Below are 19069 nucleotides of genomic sequence, written 5' to 3' on the forward strand. Positions count from 1 at the left end.
TTCTGCCTCATGCTCTCGAGATGCTGGAGCTTGGAGCTGACTCACCATGCTGTCAGGAAGCCCAAGCAGCCCTTGGAGGGCGTGATGGAAGTACCACCAGAGAACCAGCCCTCCAGCCCTCGCCCAGCTGACTCCCAGCCAACAGCCGGCACCAGCTGACGGCTGTATACACACACCATTGCAAGGAGGTCCTCCAGCTCCTGTGCAGACATGCCACGTGGAGCAGAGACCCCACTCACGGGGCTTTCCCCACCACGCCACGTCATAATTCATTCCTTTTTCTTTTCGCTTTTTGAGGTGTGATTGACATACATTATACTAGTTTCAGGTGTAGCACATAATGATTTGATCTTTATATACATTGAAGAGTGATCACCCCAATAAGGCTAGTTGGTGTCCGTCACCAAGAGAGTTTCAGAGTTACTTTCCTTGTGATTTAAGACTTTTTCCTCTTAGTAACTTTCAGATATGCAAGACAGCATTATTAACACAAGTCACCACATGGGACATTCTATCCAATGGCTTATTTATTTTATAAGTGCACCTTTGTTCCTTTTGACCCTCTTTCCTCATTGCACCTGCTCCCCCCACCCCAGCAATCACCAGTCCACTCTGTTCTCTGTATCTACGGGCTTTTGCTATTATTGTTGTTTGTTTGTTTTAGATTCCACATATAAATAAGATGAAATAACATTTGTTTTGTCTGACTTATTTCACCAGGCATAATGCCCTTAAGTTCCAACCACGTTGCTGCAAATGGCAAGATGTCATTCCTTTTGAGGGCTGAATAATATTCCACTGTGTATCTCTCGCATTCTCTTTATCCATTCATCCATCAGTGGACACTTAAGTTGTTCCCATGATAATTTCGATTTCGGAACAAAGTCTCAATGATTGTCACTACACTAAGCCAGGCAGAGGCCACGTCCGTGGCAGCTCAGGGGCCAAATCTGGCCCACCGCTTGTTCTATAAACAAAGCTGGATTGGAATACAACCCTGCCTGTTTACATACATATGGCTGAAGCTTTTGCACCCAGTGGCAGAGTTGAATAGGTTCCACAGAAACCACATGGCCCATAAAGCCTAAAATATTTACCATCTCTTCCCTAACAGAAGGTTCGGCATGCCCTGTGTATTAGTCTGCTCATTCTGCCATAACAGAATGCCATGGACTGAGTGGCTTAGACAATGGAAATTTGTTTTCTGGAGGCTGGCAGTGCTAGACCCAGGAGCCAGCGTAAGGTGGGGCTCTGCTGAGCGCCCTCCTCCTGGCTGGTAGACAGCCACCTTCAAATGTCCTCACATTCACCCTGGAGGGGGGGGAAGGAGAGGGGACAGTCTCCTGTGTCTTTTTTTTCTTATGGCTGCATCTGTGGCACATGGAAGTTCCCAAGCGAGGGGTTGAATTGGAGCTGTAGTGGCCCACAGGAATGCTGGATCCAAGCCTCATCCGCGACCTATGCCGCAGCTTGTGGCAACGCCATATCACCCACTGAGTGAGGCCAGGGATCAAACCCACATCCTTGCGGACACTATGTCAGGCTCTTAATCGGCTAAGCCACAACCCGAACGAACGCCTCCTGTGTCTTTCCTTATAAGGACGCTAATCCTAAGGGATCAGGCCCCACCCGTCTGGCCTCAGTTAACCTTAATTACTTCCTTATTCCAAGTACAGCCACACTGGAGGTGAGGGCTTCGATATATGAAGGTGGGAGGACACACATATTCAGTCCGCAACACCGTATTTTATGCCACTGAATTTGGGGGATATTCGTTACACAGCAGTAGCAACGAGAATGGACTGCATGCTTCATGCAGACAGAACCTCATCGTAACAACTTCCAGAAAGAGGTCCTAAGGGTGTGGGTGTCCCCACGTTACCGATGAGGCCCTGAGGCAGAGCAGAAAGTGTCGTGCCTAAGACGGGTGTGTAAATTCTGAAGGAAACGGTTCTCCAAGCTCGACACTCCCAGTTCAAGTGTTTTCAGACTCATTCCAACTATCCTCTTCACCAGGAGTGCCAGGAAGCCCCATCCTCAACCATCCCTCGTTAGGACAGCCAGTGGGTAGTGGCTGCAAGCTAGGCTCAGCCCCCCGTTTCCCCCAAGCCACGTCAGCCCCTAGGATGGGTGCTACTTCACAGATGAAGAGAGGCTCAGGCACGGGCAGCAGCAGAGTCTAGATTCAGAGTAGATGTGTGGGCACCCCGTCATCCCTACCGCTCCTGCCACACCCGTCCTGTCCTCGTCCCTAAAGGACCTTCTCCCACTCAGCCTCTGGGGCGACGCCCTTGGGAGCCAGCAGCAATAGCAGCAGTAAGAGCATCCCGATGCGGGGCAGCCACTCTGCTCTGCATGGTACCCAGCCTCGTGGGAGCAAGAGCAGCAGCCATCACTGCACCCCCTGGTTCAAGAGGCAGAACGCTTCCCCGAGCCCCTCCCACCCCGTGTCCCCCCCTCACCGTAGGGAACAGCTATTCTGACCCGCATCGCCAGAAATTAGTTTGCCTGGCCCTTGAACTTCGTGCGAATGGAGTCGCGTCTGTGCACGGCCTTTTCCATCCATGTCGTGTCTCAGATTCACCTGTTTTGTGACGTCCAACGGCGTGTTGCTCTTTTCCCTGCTATTATTATCTAATCGCAGGAACTTACGCCCCCTGTTCTGCGCTCCTGGTCATACGAAGCTGTGTTGCTTCCTACTGGCGGTTATTGTGAAGAAAGCTGATAGCATCGCTCAGAGGTGCTTCTGGGATCCTCATCTCTCTCGGGGGTACATCCAGGAATGAATTTACTGGACCTAGATTAGAAATAAACAGTTGACCCTTGAACAACAAGGGGATTAGGGGCGCCGACCTTTTGTACCGTCAGAAATTCACATACAGCTTATAACTGGCCCTTCGTACCCCTGGCTCCTCTGTATCCCTGTTTAGGCATCCACGGCAGACCGTGTGGACCTGTGGGGTTTACTCCTGCAAAAAAATCCAGATATTTCAAAGTGGACCCACACAGTTCAAACCTGTATTGTTCAAGGCTCAAAGGTATTAAATTTTACTCTGTTTTTTTTAGGGCCATACCCATGGCATATGGAGGTTCCCAGGCTAGGAGGTGAATCAGAGCCGCAGCTGCTGGCCGACGCCGCAGCCACAGCCACGCAGGATCCGAGCTGGGTCTGCAACCTACACCACAGCTCACGGCAGTGCAAGATCCTCAACCCACGGAGCGAGGCCAGGGATGGAACCTGTGTCCTCATGGATCCTAGTCGGATCCATCTCCACTGAGTCACAACAGGAACGCCTGTATTTACTTTCAGTATTTCCCAAGATGGTTGAATCAATTTGCACGCCCTCCCCCACAGAGGGTGAGGGTTCCAGCAGCTGCACGCACCTCATCAGCACTTGGCGATTGTTAGTCTTTTTCATCTGAGCCGTGCTCCTGAATGTGTAAGCGGTACCTCACTGTGATTTTAATTCACCTTTCTCAGATTTGTAGATTAAGAGGAGTTATTTTTTTTCCTTGTATTTCTCTATTTAGCTTTTATTTTTGATGTTTACCACTATCTGCTGTGTCTATTTTTACAGTTTCCTTCTGAGAATATCAAATGCTACCGATTTTCTATTTAGATGACTAGTGTAACGTTTTCTTTGAAAATAAATCTATCCAGGTTTTAAAAAGGGGGCGCACAGGGAAAGATCCCTTTGGGGGAAATATTATGGAAATAACCGGCCAGCAGGGATGAGAACAAGGCGCTTTCGGGGAACAGAGCATGCGCCGTCTGACCCTGCGGAGGGGGTCCGCCCAGAAACCTAGAGCTGGAGCATCTGAACCCAAGTCCCTCTCCTCCTGGGCCTCACCGTCTCTCTTGCTGCCTCTTCGTCTCTGCAGTCTCCCTTCCCGTCAGCTCTCAGCCCAGCATCCTGGCAGCCAAGAATCTGGACTCGATGGAGCCCGATTCCTGGGAGAGATGTGGCTTGGGTCAGCTGGAGTCAGGTGTCCTCTCCTGACCCAGCCAGCTCTGGTCAGGGAGTGGGGTTCCTGCCTTGACAGCAGGGAGGAGACACGATTGGCGTCTCCAGAGCAAGTTAGAGGAAGCATGTTCTGAGACAAGAAGTGGGACGTGTGTTCCATCAGTGGGACAGATGATTTGAAACTGATAATGAAAGAGCTTTGAAAAATAGCAGGCATCATTTTGGGGGGGGGTCTTTTTAGGGCCGCGCCTGTGGCCTATGCAAGTTCCCAGACTAGGGGTCAAATCAGAGCTGCAGCTGCCAGCCTACAGCACAGCCACAGCAGCGTTGGATCCTTAACCCACTGAGTGAGGCCAGAGATCACACCCACGTCCTCGTGGGTGCTGGTCGGGTTCATTACCGCTGAGCCAGGTCAGGAGCTCCAGCAGGCATAATTTTCCTCCCTTAATTTTACCAAGATCCAGAATGATCTATGACCCCGGGGAGCACTGTCACTGGATCATTCAGGTTCTAGATGAAGACAGTTATGAAGAAGAGAGCAGGGGAGGAATGAAGGAGGAAGAGAAGGGTAACGAAGGAGCGATGTGGATGGGTTAGCCAGGAGGAGAGATCGAGGCTGCTGTGACTGCGCTGCTGACGCCGATGGTGGGGGCCGCGATGGTGACAATGACGACGGTGACAGTGATGGTGATCATGACAGGGATGGTGGCGATGGTGGTGGTCATGGTGACAGTGGTGGCGGTGACGATGATGACAGTGACGGTGGTGATGCTGGTGGTGGTGGTGGTGACATTTATGATGAGGGTGGTGACAGTGATGGCGATTTGTGCACCAAGCCTGTGACCTCTGCTATCATACCGAATCCTGAGACTTTATGAGGCTGGCACCGTTCTTATCTCCATTTTACAGATGAGGAAACCTGAGGCTTGCGCAGGTCAGCGTTTCTGCCCAGAGCGAAAAGGAGCCCAAGGAGCCTGCGACAGAGCACGGGCTTAGAACGACCACGCTCTGTCTCAGGTGTGTTAAGCCTCCTCACTGGGAAAGCCAAGTCGTTTGTGTTCAAGCCACAGAGTCACATGTTTTAATGAGCAGGTATACAGCATACGGCATGGACAACCACCCAGGCGAAGGAGTCGAATAGGACCTGCACCCAAAACCCACCGTGTGCCCCTCCCCGGTCATGACCTCTCTTCTCCCAAACAGAACAACCAGCCTGAACTGGTCATCACCTTCCCTTCTTTATAGTCTTACCATCTGCATACACATACCCCGGGCATTCTGGGTTAGTTTTGCCTGTGGCTGAACTTCATGTGACTGGAATTATACCATATGCATTCTTTTTTTGGCTACATTCTTGGCACGTGGAACTTCCCAGGCAAGGGAACGCACCCATGCCACAGCAGCATCCTGAGCCACAGTGGTGACAATGCCCAACCTTTAACCTGCTGAGCCACCAGGGAACTCCCACATGCATTTTTCTTTTTCCCCAACATTACGCTAAAGTTTATTCGTATGGTTTTATCTCTGGGGCTCATTCATTCTCTTAACTGTATAATATTCCATTGTCTGAATAGCTCAAATGTTCCTCGACTGTTCTTCTATAACTAGACATTCAGGCCGGTTGTTTCCAGCTGTATTAAAAACAATGGCTTTGGGATTTCCTGTTGTGCAACGGAAATGAATCCGACTAGGATCCATGAGGGTGCGGATTCCGTCCCTGGCCTCGCTCAGTGGGTTAAGGACATGGCGTGGTCGTGAGCTGTGGTGTAGGTTGCAGATGCGGCTCAGATCCGGCGTGGCTGTGGCTGTGATCTAGGCCGGCAGCTGTAGCTCCAATTTGACCCCTAGCCTGGGAACTTCCACACGCCACAGGTGTGGCCCTAAAAAGAAAAAAAGAAAAAGAGGGAGTTCCCGTTGTGGCGCAGTGGTTAACGAATCTGACTAGGAACCATGAGGTTGCGGGTTCGGTCCCTGCCCTTGCTCAGTGGGTTAACGATCTGGTGTTGCCGTGAGCTGTGGTGTTGGTTGCAGATGCGGCTCGGATCCCGTGTTGCTGTGGCTCTGGCGTAGGCCAGTGGCTACAGCTCCGATTCGACCCCTAGCCTGGGAACCTCCATATGCCGCGGGAGCGGCCCAAAGAAAGAGCAAAAAGACAAAAAAAAAAAAAAAAAAGAAAAAGAAAAAGAAAAAATAATGAAGACAACGAGGCTCCCTCTCTGGTCTCTGGGTTCTGGAACACGCACACACCTGCCTTACCAGCAGCAAGTACTCAGTCCTGGCCCCACACACAGCCCTCTCCAGGACCCCGGACCAGGAAGATGCCTCTGCTCCCAGCTCTGTCAGCACCTGTGTCCTCTGGGTTAGCACATGTCACGCTGCCACTGAGTTATCTGTGGATTCAAGGTCTCCTGCACTCCCGCGGTGAGCTGGGACCCTGTCCGTTTCTTCCCCCCCACCCCCCGTCTGCACCCAGCACAGTGCCTGGCACACACCAGGAATGCAACCATTGCATTATGAGTAAGCGATGAATGAAAAAAAACAAATGAACCAACAGTCGGCGTTCCCTAAACATTTGTGGAACCGAAGCTGGTCACATAAGTGAATGGCGGAGCCCGGGGTGCTGTTAGCTGGGGCTGCTTTCGATCTGCGTCTGGCCTTGTTTGACTCAGCCTGATGTCACGGGCGGCGGTGGCACTGAGAACACCGGATTCCAGAGGTCTCATTCCACTTCCTGCTCAGCAGGTGTTATGTCAGAGGCAGAGAGGCATCCAGAAAAACGCTTCCTGGCCGGATAGCTTTCTCTCTTCCCTCCTCCTCCTCTGCCTCCCAGGGCTAATGAGTGTGATTAGACCTCATTAGAAGGAGGCAGCTAGTGGTTTCCTCCTGCCTTTCCCTTATCTGCTGTGTATCGATGTGTCCAGCCCCGTGGGTGATTAGTGAGCCGGGGCGGAGGGGGGGGGGGCGCGGTAAAGGGGGGGCAGGGCTCGAAGAGGCTTGAGCATCTGCTGGCTCATCAAAGAGGAAGGGGAAAGTTGGAACGGGTGGGGAAAGGGCTGGGGGCAGGGCCTGGGCTGCCCTGGGTTAGTGGGTGTATTTGGGATCAAAGCCAGGGCAGAAAGGCTCAGGCTGGGGACACGAACCCAGAGGTCACAATGGTGGGTTGGAGCCCAGGCCAGTGAGATCAGCTTCATGAGGTGTGCGGGCCAGGCTAGCAGCTGTCCTACGGGTGATGGGTTTTGTCAGAGCCCACCGGCCTTGGGATCACACGCAGCCTGCTTAACATGGCTTATGAGGCTTCCTGACCACAGCCAGCCTGTCCCTCCCACCTCCTCCCTCCCCGCTCCACTTCCTGCTCCCACGGCTCCAGGCCTGGGCTGGTTCTGCATCCTCTGTTCCCCCTGCCCACTGCATCGCCACACGTCTGCTCAATAACTCCTTTTCCCAGGAAGTCTGCCTGCCCCCACCCCTCCCCAGGCCAGATGGGTGGCCTTGTCTGTGCTGCCATAGCCCCTCAGACCCTCCAAACCGTGGCACTGGGCATACCCTGTGGCCCAGGTTTGTTTCCCTGTCAGCTTCCCCAGATGGTTAAGGCCGGGGGCTGTGGCTGCTGTGTCCAGGTTTTACTGCAGCGCAGCGCAGCGTCCGTCCACAGTAGGGGCTCCCTCAGCATGTTTGGGGTGCAGAATGAAGAGTATGGTCAGGCACTGGCCCCGGGTCACATGGGAGCTCAGAGCCCCCAGGCCCGGGGACTACACCTTCCCTCCTCCAGCTCTGCCCCAACCTTGCAGCCTCCCCCTCCTCTCGCGGCTGCGTCCTGCACCAGCTCAAGCCTGCTGTGGACATGGGCTCGCTCAGCAGCCGTTCCGCTCTGCTCAGGCGTCCCCGACTCTCCGTCCACATGTTAGACACCTTCACCCGGGGCTGAACACCTGACCTGGCCCCCGAATCAGGCAGTACCTGAAGGCGGACATACACCTGAACTTGCCCACTCACTCAAGGGCACAAGGGGAGAAATTTCCTTGTGGTGGACATCGCTCTGACCAGGGTTTTCTGACATTTGCAAAAGGATGTTTATAAAACATCTTTATTGCGATGTAATTCACATACCATGTAACATATACCCTAAAAGTGGGAATGTAAATTGGTACAACCATTATGGAGAACAATATGGAGGTTCTTTAAAAGAGTGAAAATGCTACCATGTGTTCCAGGAATCCCACTCCTGGGCATTTATCGGAACAGAACTGTAATTCGAAAAGACACATGCGCTGCAGTGTTCATAGCAGCACTATTCACAATAGCCACGACACAGAAGCCACCTAGGCATCCAGCAGCGGGGGAGTGGATAAGGAGGATGTGGCCCAAGGAAACAGATCTGGCCTCTTGTGACGGTGCAGGATGGAGAGAATGGGAGAACAAGAAGGTATCCCCGTATGTGCGACTGGGTCCCTTTGCTCGACAGCAGAGATTGACAGAACGTTGTAAATCAACTATAATAGAATCAATCAATCAATAAAAATAAATACCCTATTACTCTGTAATAACCCATGTGGGAAAAGAATGGATATGTGTGGGGTTCCCATTGTGGCTCAGTGGTGAACAAATCCGACTAGCAACCATGAGGATATGGGTTTGAACCCACCTTGCTTAGTGGGTTAAGCATCCGGCGTTGCTGTGAGCAGCCGTGTAGGTCGCAGACGTGGTTCAGATCCTGCGTTGCTGTGGCTGGGGTGTAGGCCGGCAGCTACAGCTCTGATTCGACCCCTGGCCTGGGAACCTCCATATGCCGCCAGTATGGCCCTAAAAAGACAAAAAAGAAAAAAGAAAGAATGGCTAGGAAATGTGTATGCGCGTAACTGGTTCTCTTCGCTGTACTCCTGAAACTAACAACAGTGTAAGTCAGGTATATTCCAATATAAAATAAAAGCAGAGTAAAAAGTAAAGTATGGAATTTAAGGGTTTGGTATAATCATAAACTTGGAAACTGTCGCTACAATGTAATTTTACCTTTTCATTGTCCCCAGAAAAAGCCCTGTTCCCACTAACAGTCACTCCTTTGCCTCCCCTCCCCCGGCCCTGGCGAGCAGTCACCTCCTTCCTGTCTGCGAGGGTGTGCCTGTCCTGGACATTCCCGTATGAATGCGACCATGCAACAGGACCCTTTGGTGACCGGCTTCTTTTCTCGCCGTCACGTCCTCAAGGCTCATCCAGGTTGTAGCGTCAGTACTCAGGCTTCTTAATGGCCAAGTAATATTCCATTATCGGCGTGGACCCCATTTGATCTGACGGACCCTTGGGCTGCTTCCGTTTTTGGCAGCTGTGAACATCTGTCTTCAGTGTTTGTGTGCAAGTATGTTCTCATTTCTCTTGGGCATAAGCCTAGGAGTGGAATTGCTAGGTCTGACGGTGACTCAATTTCACCTCTGGAGGAGCTGCCAGGCGGTGGTCAGAGCAGCCGTGCCATTTTCCTGGTGACTAGGGGTGCTGAGAATCTTTTCATGTGCTTCTTAGCCATTTGTGTGCCCGATTCTGGAGACATATGTATTCAAACCCTTGGCCGTTTTCCGAATTTGTACTCTTATTACTGAGTTGTAGGAGGGCTTGGCGTATTCTAGATACAAATCCCTTATCAGACAGCGGATCTGCAAACCCTTTCTTCCACTCTGTGGGCTGTCTTCTCACTTTCCTCGTGGTTCCATCATTTGCAGCACGAAAGGTTTTCGTTTTGGTGATGTCCTTTGCATCTGCTTTCTCTGTGTCGCTCATGCTTTTGGTGTCATTGCTAAGATCTCTGCCAACACACTGGCTTCCTTGACCTGCCCCTGCTGATGCCCTCAGAGTGTGGGAGCCTTGCCTCCCAGAGACAGATGCCCTGAGGACGGGGGCGGGGGGGTGATTTGGTTGCATCCAGGCTTCTCCCGGGTGCAGCTAACACAGACGTATTCTACAGATGAAGATTGGACTCAAGAGGCTGTTTTGTACTTTTCTCCCCACTTAGCACATGTCCTGAACATTTTTGCATTTCATTAAACTGTCTTCTACAGCCCAACTTAATGGTTGCTAGTGTTTGTCCACAGCTGTCAATAAGAGTGAATGTTTTATGTGCCTGGGGTTTATTTCCCTTTAGAGCTTTGCGACACATCCTGCTCCTGCTCTCACTGCTTTCCATATATTAACTCATTTACCATTCACAACGGCTGCATGAACAAAGTACACCGTTATGAACCCATTGTGCAGAGGTGGAAGCTGAGGCACAGAGAGGTGAAGCTATTTGCCCAAGGTCACACAGCTGCAAAGGGGCAGGGGCAGGAATCAAACCAAAGCAGTCTGGCTCCAGAGTCCACACTGCATTGAAGAGCCCTCAATGTGGGCAGAAAGGGGACGGGGACAGTGCAGGGGAATGAGGGGAGAAGGGCAAGCTTCCTTCTCTCTGGAGCTCTGAAGACAGACTGAGAGGTGTCGGGGGTACGTGGGGCAGTGCTCTCTGTGCCACCGTCACCCTGTCCCCAGACGGTTCAGAAGTCATTGTGCCCGTCTGTGTGGACGTGGGCACTTGCCAGCACCTCGGAGAATCGCTGGGAACCCACCTACTGTGGACCTACCAGAGCTGCAGGGACACCAGGCAGGGGTCCTCTTCTGCCCCCAATTCCCCACCCCCATGTTCTAGAACAAGGGCTGCCCCAGGCTGCCCGAGGCGATGCCAGCCTGAGTCTCGCAGACCAGACGTCACCCGCCAAGGGCAGCCATGGCAGCAAGAGCGGGACCTCGGGCCTCGGCTGGGGGAGCAGTCCCTGGGGCTCCGGGACTTTGCTCAGGGGCAGGAAGGAGGCAGGGAAGCATGCGCTTCAGCCTGGTTGGGGGTTGAGGTTCAAGTGCACACGAGGGTCCTACCAGGGCGGAGTCCCTGCCCCCACACCAGAGAGCAGGATGCCCAGTGACAGAGACTCACTGCATCCCACCAGGCCAGTCCCCGGTGCTGGAGACGCCCTCACCCGCCCCTCACGTGTAAGCAGCTCCACGATGGCCACACACTCAGGTGGGCTGGGGGGCTGCTGGTGGGGCGGCCTGAACTCAACCCCGAACTCGACCTCGCCATGGCGGTGTGACCCCGGACTCCTTAAAGTCTGCGAATCTCTGCGCCCTCTTCATCAGCCAGCCCCCTCCCAGGGGTACATTCAAAGACATGGAATGAATGGGACGCCCCGCACGCCTGGCCCAGGGCACCATGGTGAGGGCTGTGTTCCAAGGTCAAACGTTGCCCCGTGTGCATCTCTCATCACCTCCTCTGGATAAATTCCAAAGGAAAGACCAGCCGGTCAAAGGGCAAGTGCATTTTGCAAACCCGCGGCTGTGCCACTTTCCACGCACAGGGACGCCTGGCTCTGAGGCTGCCTGGGCGGCACTGGGCGGGGCCCGGGACTCTGCATTTCTAAGGTGGGTGATGATGATGCTCTTAGTCCAGGACCCCTCCTCCACCCCCACCCCCAGCTCCCAGCGTGGGGGTCCCCGGGCGTGTGGGTTCTCTGCCAGCCCCCCTTGGAGGAAGCCAGGTCCTCCAGGGCCGGGCAGCCACAGCCCCAGGCGGAAGGCTGGAAGGCCGCCGCGCCTGTGTCTGGTCCTGCGAGGCTCCTCCCCTTCCCGCGGAGCCTGAATCTCTGCCATTAGCTCCCAGTCCAGCCGGGCTGTTTATGCCGCAATTCCAGCAAATTCAAGCCACACAGAGAGGCCGAGAGAGAGCAGCTCTGCACCGAGGCCAGGCAGCGGGGGGGCCAGCCCTGTGCCTGGAGGGCCCTTCTGAGCCTTGGCCTGTGGGCTCCTTCCCTGCAGCGGTGACGGTGCTGTGAGCGGGCGAGCAGACAGCGGGCGGAGGGAGACCCCGTCTGGACGGGAGCGTCTATGCAGCCCCACTGGGTTCCCACTTCGCCCAGCCAGCTGTGAAGCCTGGGTGCTTCTTGGGCTCGGGGATCAAACACACAAACAAACTCTACTCTCGGTAAAAGCTGGGGGGGAGGGATAAAATACTTGGAGTGTTTTGCTTTCTGTGGGAACCGCATGGAATTGCCAGTTTGGGGCTGTTGTTGCCGTCCAAGAAGGCAAGTCCACGTAGTGCAATGTAACCTCAGGGCACAGATTCAAAGCAGTTTTTCATACCCACCCATTTTCAGGATGCATGACACTGACACACAGAACACGGTCACATGTCACCCCTGCTGGCCCCAACGCTGTGTTTCACGGAATTGGAGATGCCAGGTGTGGGTCTCTGGGCCCCTCTGTCCCCGACAGCTGAGGAGCCCACCGTCAGGGCTCTGGGCACCTTCGGAGGGTCAGTGCCGCCTCCTCTCTTTCCAGTGTTTTAGGGCCGCTTCCTGGAGCCACACACCTGCGAGGACTGATGGCCAACCCGGAGAAAGTCCTCATGGCAGTGGGGCCGCCCTGCTTCTCTCTCTCACAAGATCCCAAGGGTGCACCCCAGGGATGGAGCAGCTGTGGGGTGAGAGGGGAGCCAGGACTCTGGGGGCAGGAAAGCCAACCTCTGTCTGATCCCGGGAGACAAGGGTGTTTCCGGCATCAGGGGTCCATGTGCTGTGGCCAGGCTGGAGAAACGCGGGGGGACTGTACCCCCAACCCCAAGTGAGTGTCTCACAGCCCAAGCGAGGGTCTCATGTTCACCCCCTGAGGCTGGGAGAGCAGGGCGGCCTCCTAGCTGCTCCAAAATGGCCTGGGGGCTGCTGTGGTGGGGGCGGGGCTCTGCTCTCAAGGAGCTTCCAGCAGCACCCAGTCAGCCTGCCTGCACGCAGTGGGGCGGTGAGGTTTTACAGCTGCCAGCAGCTCAACACCCACGACGGAGTCAGACTACCACACGCCGACATGCCCACCCCCAATTCCTTATCGCAGTGACACACGTGGCAGGCCTGCGTGCACACGCCTGAGCATCCGCTGCGCGTCTCCCGCATGTCAGAGCTTGGGGGGCACCGAGGGCAACAGCCCTCTCCCCAGAGCATCCTCACAGCAGCTCCACTGTCCGAACACACTCAGGCTTTCCAGTTCAGACACGTTCACCTGCGCCCGACAGCCACGCGCCACCACCCAGACTCAACCCGTGCTCCTCGTCCTCGGAGGTGCTCTGGGTGCTTAGAAGAGCAAAGGCAGCGTGGCCGCCCTGCCCAGGCTCTCCCTCCCGCCCGCCCGGAGGGGACATCTGGCCGGGAGACCAGCAGCGGCCGACGTCTGTGTCACCCAGAACCTCCGTGAAGAGGACCAGGCCGTTCAAACCCTCCAGCGCTGGGCCCTTTCCTCCCACCCATGGAGCGTTTCAGGTGTGTCTCTGTTGATGCCCGCAGCTCTTGTTTATTTTAGAGTAGGAAGCGGGTTACGCCACACTGCCAGTGAAGCCAACTTGGTGAACCACCCCGCAGCCTGGTGAGCACAGGGGCTGGTCCGGGTTTCGTTCACAGGCGATGCTTTTAGGGGAAGGGGCAGAGGCGGGAGCCGGGCATCGGTCCGCAGATTCCAAATCCACGTGGCCCTCTGTTTCCTCAGCAGAAATCACACGAGGCCCAGGGCCCCGTGACACCACGCACCCTGCCGGGCAGGGCCACCCAGGCGCCGCCGCCCTTCGTGCTGGTTCAAAGGCGTGTCCGCAGATTCCCGGCCTCCTGGCCCCTCCTGGCCCCTCGAGAGGCGGACTTGACTCCCCCAGCCCTGCCTGTGGGCGGCACCCCCTCACTCCCCCTAACAAGGAGAACAGGCTGGGGTGGCGTGCCCCCACTTCTGAGACTGGGGTGCAGGAGGACTGGGGCTTCTGCCTTAGTCTGCGGGCACCTCTCTTTCTCTCTCTTGGCTCACTCACTCTGGGAGGCCAGCTGCCCTCTGCAGAGACGCACAGGGAAAGGAGGGCTCCTGCGAGCAGCCAGCGAAGACCCGGCGGCCGCAGAGTTAGCTTGGGAGAGGATCCTTCAGCCCCAGGGGACACGCTGGGTGACCACGACTGCAGCCACAGGACCTCGTGCGCGGGAACCACCCAGGCAGCAGCTCCCAGACTCCCGCCCTGCAGAGACCACAGGCTGACAGGCGTGTGCTCTTTTAAGGTCCTGAGTTCGGGGTGTTTGTGATGAAGCAGGAGACACCAGCCACACCATTAGGCACCCCTCCAGCCTTCACCCCCAGTCTCCACACATCTCTTCCCCATGGCATCCTGGCCTCAGGGAGGGCGTGTGGCCTGGAGCCCCCGACACAGCACCCAGGGCTGAGCACTGGCAGTGACTGCCTCCGCCCCCTTTCTCCCTCGCAGCCGCGACCCTGACCGCCCGACTGCAATGCTACAAAGGGCTCAGACCGGTAGACTCCAGCGCCTTCTGCACATGGAGTGTTCCGGAATTCCCCCGAGTCAGAGGCTTTGGAGTCAGACGGACCTGGGTGTCCAATCTCTCCCCGCACCACGTCTCCTCTCCCCGCACCGTCCTCACCTGTAACCTGGCGCATCTCCCGGACAGCCCAGCCGAGCGAACGCGGGCAGACAAGGGGGCCGGTGCTGAGCGGGGAACGCCTTGTGAACACCACAACCAGCCGCAGGAGCTGGGCAGCACTGCTGACGGGCCTGGGACCTGGGCTGGGGGCATAGCTTCCACGGGAGATCTTGGGGGTGGGCCCCCCCGTGCCCACCCCGCCCCCGGGCACTGTGCCCGGCCTCGCTGGCCTTCCCTTGTTCCACACGGAGCTCTGCTGTCTCTCGCAGGGGAGTTTTGAAACCCCCTTCTCCCCTTGAAAATTCACCTTTTTCTTTCTCTATTGAAGTAAAATTCATATAACCTAAAATTAACTATTTTATTTTATTTTATTTTATTTTATTCTAATGGCTGCAGGTGCAGTCTATGGAGATTCCCAGGCTAGGGGTCGTTTGGAGCTGTAGCTACTGGCCTACACCACAGCCACAGCAACATGGGATCCGAGCCGAGTCTGTGACCTACACCACAGCTCACGGTCACTCCGGGTCTTTAACCCATTGAGCGATGCCAGGGATCAGACCTGCATTCTCATGGATACCAGGCAGGTGGTAACCACTGCGCCACGACGGAAACTCATAAAATTAACCATTTTCAAGTGAACAATCCGGCGGCCTTTAGCCCGTTCACAGAGCAGGTGCAGCCGCCACCTCTCTCTCTAGCTCCACCGCGTGTCCAACACCCCGGAAAGGACCCCAGAGCTGCTACCAGTCCCTCCCCGCCCCCTCCCCGACCCCCGGTGACCGTGCGCCTGCGCTCTGTCTCTATGGGTTTGCTCACTCGGGACGTTTCACGTAAGAGCAGTGACACAGCCTGTGGTCCCTTGTGACTGGCTTTTCACCAAGCAACGGATTTTCCGGGTCTTTCCAAAATGGATCGGGTGTCAGCACGTCCCTCTTTTTCCCTTTTTAAATCGAGGGGTAATTGACCTGTCACGTTACATCAGTCTGGGTTTACACAGAAGGACTTGTCTTTGTAGGTATCGCGAATTGACCACCACCCCAAGTCCGGTTAACCCCCCTCCAGGCAGAGCGACAGAACCTGTGTTCACCGGGCGAGGACTTTCAAGACCTACCTCTTGGCGACCTTGCCCGTGCGGTGGTGTATTGTGTGTGTGTGTGTGTTGGCCACAGTCGCCACGCTGTGCATTCCTCCTACTAGACGTTCATTTAACGAGACGTTTGGACCTTGGCACCCCCTTTGCCCTCCCCTCGCCCCCCCGCCCCCACCTGTGGCAAAGAGCAGTCTCATCTCTGTATCTGCGAGCTCGGCTTTCCTTCTCGCTTTTTGAGATTTCACATGTGAGATCATACGGTATCAGTCTTTCTCGACATTTCTCTGAGCTCAGTGCCCTCCAGGACTATGTTGTCGTAAATGGCAAGATTTCATTTTTTTTTTTTTTTTTTTTTTTACGGCGGGGTGATAAAAAGCAGGTGCCACGTTTTCTTTATCCACTCCTCTGCCGATGACCTCACAGCTTGGCTCTTCAGAGTAATGTGCTTGTCAGCCCCTTTCCTGCTTGCCTATTTCTCTACCCCTTAAACCTTAATTATAGAAACGAGATCGCTGGTCAATTTAACCTCACTCTGGACTTACGCTTTCCTGAACGCAAGCCCTGCCTTGCCGACCCTGTTGATTATTTTCCTGGATTAAAAGAAGTAAGAATGAGGACTGAGGAAGTTAAAGAATGCCAGGCTCTCCAGCCCCAAGAGCCCCCTTAGCAATCCTGCAGGGAGATCACGCGGGCAAGACAGAGAACGAGGAGGCGGCCAGGCTGCCCACCGAGGAGGAGGAGGAGGAAGCAGAGAGCAGGCTCCTGCCTCAGGGACCCCTGAGATCCTCTCCCCCTTTGCCCGTGGACACTGTCCCGTCTGAGCAGAATTTTCGGAGCTGGTGGGGGACACCACTTCAGCTTCTCCCCAGGTTGCTGGCAGCCGCTCAGGGCACCAAGCTTTCCTCTCTACCAACCCTTGCCTCTCAAGGACTGGCTTTTAAGTGGCGAGCAGCCAGACCTGAGCTGGAAAACTGAGACTGGGTTGCATGCGTCTTTTCAGGTTAGTGTTCTCAGGTTTGTCAGACAAGTGCCCGGAAGTGGAAGTACTGGATTGTATGGTAGCTCTATTTTTTACTTTTTTTTAGAAATCTTTGTACCCTTTTCCATAGTGACTGCACCAATTTCCTTTCCCCCCAACAGTATATAAGGACTCCCTTTTCTCCACACTTTTTTTTTTTAGGGCTGCACCTGTGGCGTAAGGAAGTTCCCAGACTAGGGGTCCAGTCAGAGCTGCAGCTGCTGGTCTACACCACAGCCGTCTCCCTGTGGTTTTGATCTGCATTCCCTTGATAGTTGGTGATGGCGAGCATCTTTTTTTTTTTTTTTTAAGTTTCATTGAAGGACAGTTGATTTACGATGCCGTGTTAAGATGCTGAGCATCTGTCCGTGTACCTGTTGGCCCCCTGCATGTCCTCTTTGGGAAACTGTCTATTGAGATACTCTATTTTTATTTATTTATTTATTTATTTATTTTTTTGTCTTTTGTCTTTTTTGTTGTTGTTGTTGTTGCTATTTCTTGGGCCACTCCCGCGGCATATGGAGGTTCCCAGGCTAGGGGCTGAATCGGAGCTGTAGCCACCAGCCTACGCCAGAGCCACAGCAACGCGGGATCCGAGCCGCGTCTGCAACCTACACCACAGCTCACGGCAACGCCGGATCGTTAACCCACTGAGCAAGGGCAGGGACCGAACCCGCAACCTCATGGTTCCTAGTCGGATTCGCCTAGTCGGATTAGTTAACCACTGCACCACGACGGGAACTCCGAGATACTCTATTTTTAAATTGGATTGTTTGCTTTTTGATATTGAGTCTTATGTGTTCTTTATACATTTTGGATATTAACACCTTATCAAATATATGATTTGCAAATATTTTCTCCCATCTGGTAGGTTTGCCTTCATTCCTTTTTGCTGCTGAATAACAAACACTCTACTGTGTGGGCCACATGTGTATGCGTGTGTTCCACACCTGATAATAGTTACTGAGCACTGCTCAGGGGCCCCTTGCTGTCCTAAGAGCTTTACACATGTTACCTGCTCAAACCTCACAACAACCACGTAAGGAGGGCCTACCATTATCCCCACTTTGCAGATGAGGAAACTGAGGCCCAGAAAAGCAAAGCAGTGTTTTTTGTTTGTTTGTTTTTGTCTTTTTAGGGCCGCACCCACAGCATGTGGAAGTTCCCAGACTAAGGGCCGAATGGGAGCTGTAGCCACCAGTCTACACCACATCCACAGCAACACCAGAACCAAGCCGCGTCTGCGACCTACACCAAAACTCACGGCACTGCTGGATCCTTAACCCACTTAGTGAGGCCAGGGCTCGAACCTGCAACCTCATGGTTCCTAATCGGATTCATTTCCGCTGTGCCACGACGGGAGCTCCAATTTTTGTGAAGCCACACAGCTGGTAGTTGGGGGTGGGGGGCAGGGTGTAAAACCAGACTGCCTGCCTCTGAGCCCACACCCTGAGCCTGGGAGGCTTGTATTTGAAAATGTAAACAAACATTTTTTTCCGTTGTGAGCCACACAGCAGAGTGACGTCTCCCCCCGCCCCCGAGTTTCCTTTTGTCCTGGCTTCTTCACAGCCTGGGAGGGCAAGAAACCCCAGAAGCATCTGGTCTCTTTGTTTGCTTTACAGTCGGGACAAAGGATCCAGGGAGAGAAGTGACCCCCCCGCCCCGACAGCTAACATTGCCTTAGGTGACAGATGTGGGTTCAGACCTACTTGGAGGACCCCACCTGGTCTCCAAACCGCAGAACCATCACCAAGAGTCTGCACAAGCCCTGGCCTTTCGCCAACGGTCACCAGGAAGTGAGCCTCTGCCCACAGCGTGCTGGGCGGTGCCCACTGCCCAAGGCACCTCCCGCCTAACCATTCGTTCTTCTGAGGGCGGTTTCCTTCTTCCCCACTGCAGCTTTGGGGGGAAAGAAAACGGCTGGACCCCAAAAGGCTTGGAGCAGCGCCCCCAGGGAGCAAAGGAGCGCCCCCCCGCCACCCCCCGCCCCGGCTCCTGGCGGATCACGGGACCGGGGAGGACGTCGCCTGCGGTGGCAGCTGCCCATGTTCCCCCGACTTGGCCGACAGACAGGCTGGCCTTGGCCAGAAATTACACGTTTTGAAGCTGTCCCTGGACCAGAAGCCCCAAGACTGTGCCGTTTTTGTGGCTGGTGTTTGACTTCTCCTTGCAATTCCTTGAATTCCCCTTGCGTTTCTTTTTCCCCTCTGGGTTTTGCTTTGTTTTGTTTTGTTTTAAATGTTTCATTATGGAAAATATGTTTGCTGTAGGAAAGTGAGAAACTACATTAAGCCTAGGAAGAGTCTGCAACATCCCAGTTCCACTTTGCAGGGAGGAAGTGAACCAACCCGATCTGGGCACGAGGATGACCCTCACTGGCACGAAGCCAGCGGCTCTGAGGCGCCCTGACTCATCGGTGAAGTAGAAGCCAGGAGGGTGGCCAGCCTGGAAGAGGCGCCGGGCGGCGCGGCGGGCTGTGCAAGCATGACCCAAGCGCTTTCACATGAAGGCCCAAGGCCGCCTTTGCAAA

The 19069-nt window shown here is 54.6% G+C and overlaps 2 long non-coding RNA genes across 2 annotated transcripts in view; both read right to left on the reverse strand.

Annotated features, from left to right (window-relative positions):
- LOC146402146 (uncharacterized) overlaps nt 1-19069 on the reverse strand; it is a 345416-nt gene that overhangs the window by 158569 nt on the left and 167778 nt on the right. The window lies entirely within an intron of this gene.
- LOC106510444 (uncharacterized) overlaps nt 510-19069 on the reverse strand; it is a 66438-nt gene continuing 47878 nt past the window's right edge. The window contains exon 2 of the long non-coding RNA XR_002344450.2: nt 510-2797. This is a non-coding gene — a long non-coding RNA (uncharacterized LOC106510444). The remainder of the gene's footprint in view (nt 2798-19069) is intronic.

The sequence above is a fragment of the Sus scrofa genome, chromosome 6 (assembly GCF_054392235.1).
Source record: "Sus scrofa isolate SSC_HxYL_T2T_F1_AM1 chromosome 6, Sscrofa_HxYL_maternal_Yorkshire_Landrace_v2.0, whole genome shotgun sequence".
NCBI lineage: Eukaryota > Metazoa > Chordata > Mammalia > Artiodactyla > Suidae > Sus > Sus scrofa.